The sequence below is a fragment of the Balaenoptera borealis genome, assembly GCF_965194805.1.
Source record: "Balaenoptera borealis genome assembly, chromosome: 1".
Taxonomy (NCBI): Eukaryota; Metazoa; Chordata; class Mammalia; order Artiodactyla; family Balaenopteridae; genus Balaenoptera; species Balaenoptera borealis.
In genome coordinates, this window is record NC_138860.1 from 104768079 (window position 1) to 104774304 (window position 6226).

Consider the following 6226-nt stretch of genomic DNA (forward strand, 5'->3'; position numbering starts at 1 on the left):
TATTGAGCTAATTCCATTCACTGCAAGCTGTTTAAATGACTACTTCCTAGACCCTGCTCACTCATTTCCTCTGTAGTCACTAGAAATTTGGCTTCGATTACTACCAATCTACTAATCTGCAGAGAAAAGACAAAAAGGTCCTTTTCTCATTCCTCATTCTTCTTGACACTTTGCAATATTCTATTTTTTTACTACATTTTTATTCTGATAGTTCTCCTTTCTTTTATGCAAATACTCAATCCTAGCTTCCTCCTACATTTAGAATGGCTTCTCCATATGTACTTCTTTTTCCTTTCCCTAAATGTGAATAAGCTTAAAGAAGCTAATATCTTTCTAACATGTATTCTTCTACTCAATAGTACTTTGTAAAATGTTCAAGTCGTAAATGGGATCTAAGATTTGAATGGGGGGGATGAAAATATGGAATAAATATAGTTGATGATTAACTCGTAACTGATAAAAACATAGTAATTGATTAACAATTATTTTATAATTATTATTATAAAAAATTAATAAACAGAATCCTAAATTAAATAGAGTTGGGAGACCAGAAAGGGAGCTCTCACACCTTGTGACAATAGCAGAGCTCAACAACAAGACGAAAGACTCTTCTTCTCTCCTGGCAAGAACTCAGCCAAAGAAAAGCCAAAGGACTCCTTGTTTACTGTAGCCCTCCCAGCTTCCTTTTCCCTCTATAAAAGAATTCTCCTCCCCTTGCTGTGCAGGGACTTGCCTGAAACTCACCATGGTTGCAGACCCCAAATTGCAATTCTCTGCTGATCCTGAATAAATTCACCTTTCCTGAAGAAATATCTGGCAGTCTATTTGTTTCAGGTCAACATTTTGGTGGCCTGTACAGGGACTAAAGAAGACTCCCAGTGGCTCAGGGGCTAGTGAGAAAACAGGTGCAATAACCACAATTGAGCCCACTGTCCCTCACTGCTTTTCTTATTGACCCTGTAGTTTGAAGGCACAACTTTCTCTGAATCCATGCTCGCACCCTCTTTCCATTTGAAGCTCTCCAGGCTTTATTCAGGATATATTTATGCAAGTACTCTTTTGACAGTTCGGTTTGATTTTGAGATCAGACTGTTTCATTGAAACTGGCTAGCTTTCAGTCTATTTCCTTTGGAACAGGGGCTGCCTCTCCTGAAGCTGGCTAAGTCTTTCACCCATTCCTTTGGGAACAGAGGCTGCTTCTCTGAAACAGTACTGGGTTTTTCAGTCTTTAGCCTATTCCTCTGGAAGTGCTATCTTCTGGAGAATAGCTTTAAAAAAACACAAAAAAAGCCTTTGTTCTGGCTCCTCCTGGACCCAGCTGCCTCCTTAAGACTTGCTGGGATTGGCTTACATGCTGTTTGAATTAAGCCTTTAGTGCTGTAAGCTATTTGAAAATTGTTCTTTGCTCTAGAGAAAAAACTAGGAAATGGAACCCTAGTTATCTAAGTATTATGAGGGTGTCCCCCTTACTTACTCCAGAAAATTTTATGTTTAAATAACATAGTCCTTCCTATGCACATTTCTAACTAAATGGACTGAACTGACCAAAGGCAATTAAGAATATCAATGGCCATTATGGGTAACTTCTGAAGTCTCCAAATTTAATTTCCTTAAAAATGAACTGGACTGCAATAGCTCAAAAATTTCCAGAACTGAGTGGAATGCTTACTTTGATTGGTATTTTGAGGTGCCCCAACATTATCCAGAGTCTAAAATTGCCTCTCTGAAAAATAAGATTTTAACTAAGTCAAACAAGAGATCAAAGAAAGATAAAGTGGCTCCTGAAGCCTCAGGTTCTTCTTCTTTGGCTTCTTTGTCTCAGACTCCACCTCTGGCCCATTTTGTCTCTTCCCGGGCTCCTCAAGGCCAGACTCTACTTCCGACACCATCTTTTTCCTTCCTTTCTATGCTGCCTACACCTCCACTCTTCTCTCAAATCCCCCATACTAAGTCTGTCACCAAACTTCTCCTTTTCCTCTGAACTTGTCAAAACCAGTCCCTTTAAAATTAAGCCTTCTGAGGATCCAGAGGCTCAGCTCTCAATTTTTTATACTCCCTGGACTAAAACTGAACTACAAGCCATAGTCAAAGATTGTCCTAAAGTAACCAAAGATCCTTACAGATTTGTTGACAAATTTAACACAGTCATTCAAACTTATCAACCTGGTTTCTCTGACTTATACCAACTAGTTCATATGCTTGAGAGTCAAGGTCAGACCCGACACTGGATGAAAACCACTAATTGGGAAAGTCCTAAAAGGTCTCTAGAATTACAACCAGGAGACCAGCCCATGATCAGGCTTGGGCAACCACCAGGTAATTTTCTGGCAACACTGATTCTGGAAACACTGATCATTTGCCCTATTGAATCAGCTACCACTTTTCTTATGGGCAAAATCTCCAACTGATGTTGGCAAAATTCACAGTGCACCTCCTATCAAAATTCAAATAAACCCCTCAAAACCTCTTCCCAGAATTAATCAATAAATACCTTATAAGTAAAGAAGCCCTTCAAGGCATAAAGTCCATAATAGAAGATGACAAGAACCAAGGCCTCATTATCCCTTGTATAAGCCCCTGTGACACTCTCATTTTACCAGTGAGACACCTTAGGACCAAGGGCAGAGGTTTGTCTAGGACCTCTGAGCAATAAACATTGTTATCCCTCAACACCATTATTTCTAACCCTCATATGCTACTAACATTCATTCTCACTGGAAGCAAATTCTTTATTAGAATTGATTTATGCACTGCATTCTTTAGTATTCCAGTTGAGGAAGCTAGCCAATACCTTTTTGCCTTCACTTGAGAAGTAAAACCATCTACCTAGACAGTAATGCCTCAGAGTTATACTGAGAGTCCTTATTTCTTGCAAATCATGAAAGCGGATCTGGATGACATAAAGTTCCCTAGAGGTTCTATTCTGTTGCAATATGTGGATGATTTGCTTCTTTGCTCTCCCTCTCAAACCTCCTAACAGGAAGATAGCATCCACTTGCTAAACCTTTTAGCCTTAAAAGGTCATAAGGTATCCAAAGAAAAATTGCAGTTTGGCAAAACTCAGGTTCAAAATTTAGGGCATCTGATATCAGAACAAGGGCTACACCTAGATCCAGATAGACTTCATGGTGTTCTAAGTTTCCCAAAACCCAAAAGTAAGTGCCAACTGAAAGATTTTTCTCTGCTGAACTTGGCTTGTAAAATTCTCTCTTATTGCCAAACCTCTATGTTTTACTCAACAATATCAACCCTAATCCAATTTTATGGGCAGAACCTGACAACACAGCCTTCAAGGCCTTAAAGGAGAGCTTGATGAACCCACTGCCCTTGGGCATCCCAATTGTCAGATTTCCTTTTTCCTTTTCATATATAAAAAGGAAGAGAATGGACTTGGGGAACTCACCCAAAAACATGGAGACCACCACCGACCCATAGGTTATTATAGCCAGCAACTGAACTCTTGGCATGGGGATAACCCCCTCGCCTTAGAGCCACTATGACCACTGCCCTTTTGGTTAAGGCAATGGAGAAAATCATTGTGGGATTGCCTTTAACCATCTTTGTACCTCATGCAGTAGAAGCTCTCTGGAATTCTCATCACACTCAACATTTCTCAGCCAGCCACCTCACCTCCTATGAAATCCTTTTGTTAAGTGTTCCTCACATAATTCTTTTGCACTGTAATAACCTTAACCCAGCTACTCTTCTTCCCTCCAACCAATGAAAGTCCTTCATGACTGCTTAACGCTGATGCACCACCTCCTGACTCCTCCCGATGATCTACAGGATATTCCACTGGGTAATACTGATTTCTCATGGTTCACTGATGGTTCTTATTTAAAAGGTGACAATGGTAAGTATTGTGCTAAGTATGCTATTACAACTCCTTCTGGTGTTATTGAGGCAGTATCATTACCTATGGCTACTTCAGCCCAGCAGTCTGGATTATTCACTCTTACAGGGGCTTGTACTTTAACCAAGGACAAAACTGCCAATATTTATAATGATAGCAGATATACTTTTGGAGTAGCTCATGATTTTGGAATGTTGTGGAAGCAATATGGCTTCCTTACTTCCAGTGGAAATAAAATTTAAAATGGCCCCTATGTTCAGGAATTATTAAATGCAATACTTTTACCTGCAACTCCAGCTATTATTAAGATTGGTGCATTCTAAACTTGACTCTTTGGAAGCTAAGGGAAATCACCTTGCTGATACTTCTGCAAGGAATGCCATTCTTAAAGGGACGAAAAACAGTCAAACCGGTCTCATGGTTCAAAGGGTTATTTCCCCAAATTATAATTTAGGAAAACTGGATAAAGAGGATCCACAACTGGCCTCAGAAAAAGAAAAACAGGATTAGAAATTCAATAATTGTTGGTTTGATAAAAAGAGAAAGCTCTGGTTTGGACCAAATCAAGCCAGTTTTACCAAAGACTCTAAAATTCCCACTCTTCACCACTGAACATGCATTAAACCACTGGTCTACTCAACAAAATGAGAGCCTTCATGAATCAATATTGGTGGGAAAACATTAATAAGGCCGCAAAAAGCACCTATCTCACTTGTCCCACTTGTGCAAGGCACAAACCAGGGAAGCCTGTTTGTACTGCTCTTGGACATTTTAAACTGCTTAATGGACCATTCAAGGTCTGGCAGATGAATTTCATACAGCTTCTTCCATGTAATGGATGTAAATATGTTTTAATCATGGCCTGTTTTCACACTGGACTGAAGCCTTCCCTTACAGATAGGCTACTGCCTCTTCTACGGCTAAAGTCCTTGGGAAAAGAGTATCCCTACCTGGGGAACTCCTCTCAAACTTCATAGTGATCAAAGAATCCATTTTATTAGCCATGTGCTTTGACAAGTTTGTGCTGCTTGGCCAGTTTCACTGTGCCTACCACACTCAATCCTCTGGTTTAGTCAAACACACAGATGCATTATTAAGACTGAATTGGCAAAATTTGTAGAGACCCTCCAAATACCTTGGCCAAAAGTATTGCCGCTGGTCCTTCTAAATCTCAGATCCACCCTTTTGGAACTAATAAACTCTCACCCCTGAAGATAGTCACCAGACGCCCAATGCACTTGGCTCTTGTTTCTTTTGACCCACTACTGATAAAAGGGAAAATACTTCAATGTTGCAAAGGCCTAATTGCTTCTATTGAAAATAACCATGTTTTGGTATAGGAATCTTTTCACAGTATGCCCTCAAGAGACGAAGACCTTAAGCATCACACCCTGCAATCTGGAGATGTTGATAACCGGAAAAGATACCTCTGGAAGGACTCTGTTCAATCTCACTGGAAAGGCCCCTATCAAGTACTGCTAACCAACCCTGTGTAGCCAAATTCCAAGGAACAGACTCTTTGATTCACATGACACACCTAAAGAAAGTACCAAACCCTGACTGGACCGGCACATCATCTGGTGACCTGAAAGTAAAGATCTCCCAGAATTGAAGCAAACAACCTCCGATGATATCGCTTTCCCAAGATATCCAAACTAGGCCTGTTAAAAAGTTTGTTGCCAAACTTTTGATAATGACATAACACTTCAGATTACCTCCAATGTTTATGATCTTGATAACATATGGACTTCAGATAAAAAGTGCCTGAGAGTCTCCCTCCTACCCCTCTTTGTTACTCAAATGTGACCTTAATAGGATTCCAGTCTATGCACTTTCCCTCCAATGTGAGGCAATCCATCCAGGAAAGGCTTTTCCTGACACTGAAGGAAAAAAGCCGCTGAAATTAGAAAACCTGACTCTTGATCAGCAATGCTATCAGAGAAAGATCGTGATCAAAAGGGAAAAATGTAAAAAATTACTAAAGAGAAACCTCAATTAAATAGAGTTGGGAGAGCAGGAAGGGGCAGTTCTCATGCCCTGGAACAGTAGCAGAGCCCAAGAGGAAGAAGAAAGATGCCTCTTCTTTCTTGGCAAGGACTCAGCTAATGAAAAGCCATGGACTTTTTGTTTATGGTGGCCCTCCCAACTTCCCTTTCCTCTCTATAAAAGCATTCCCCTTCCCTTGCCCCATAGGGACTTGCATGTGGCTTGCCACAGTTGCAGACCCCAAATTGCAGTCCTCTGCTGATCCCAAATAAACCCATCTTTGCTGGAAAAAAATATCTGGCAATATATTCGTTTCAGGTCAATACTAGTTAACTATGTGAGAGTTTAATATAGGCCTTAGCAACATCCATTCCTTCCAATTGAGTT